Consider the following 862-nt stretch of genomic DNA (forward strand, 5'->3'; position numbering starts at 1 on the left):
GATCACATCAAAGCTTGGATTCAGTCTGACTCCAAAAACCTGCATCCTTTCCAGATGCTGTGACAGTGTGATTTGATTTCACTTTGTAACCCAGTGGCTTATTTGTTGAGCAAATAAATGGGATAAACAGTCCATTTTAATTAGGAAATTAGGTCAATAAATATATTTTCCTGAGACTCACTTTCAGGCCAAAATTCTCCTATTTCCTGCTTCTCAAAGCTTATTTTCATCTACGTTATCAAGAGAATGTGCTAGTGTGTCTGTATGTAGTTGGACATGTGTGTGTCACATGTGCTATGTTTACAGGGTTTGGAGGGCCTGCTGCTGGCCATCCAGGCCGAGGGAGGCCTGAACCCTACCTCCCACCCTGCCTTCCCTCCAAAGGCTGCGTCCAAGGCCGTCCCGGTGTAAGGTCCTGTCTGGGGAAGTTGTTCGCTGGTTGGGCTTCCTCCCCTCCCCTTTCTGAGGTTTTGAGAACTGGTGACTTCCCTTGCTGTCAGCTGGCAAGGCTCTGGGCAGTGACCAGCTTCCCCCAGTAACAGTCAAAAGGAGACGGATTTGATTGGTTCAGAAGCATCCTCTTAACCAATAAAGTGTCAATACGTTGAATTCTACTTTCTTTCCCCCACAAGCCCTGGACAATGAGATGCTGGTTTTGTCACTTACTGTCAATCTTGTGTTTTAGAAAACAAAATGCTGTAATACTATATGGAGATTGAGAAATGGGGCTGAGATGGGGTGGGTGTGGAATGAGTGGCCCGTCCCACAGCACCCCCAGAAACTGGCTCCCCACCCCCCACAGAGGGAGTGGCTGGACAACTCCCAGACTCCTCTGCTCCAACCACAGAGACGCCCAGGGGCA

Source organism: Myotis davidii, unplaced genomic scaffold, assembly GCF_000327345.1.
Source record: "Myotis davidii unplaced genomic scaffold, ASM32734v1 scaffold1121, whole genome shotgun sequence".
Taxonomy (NCBI): Eukaryota; Metazoa; Chordata; class Mammalia; order Chiroptera; family Vespertilionidae; genus Myotis; species Myotis davidii.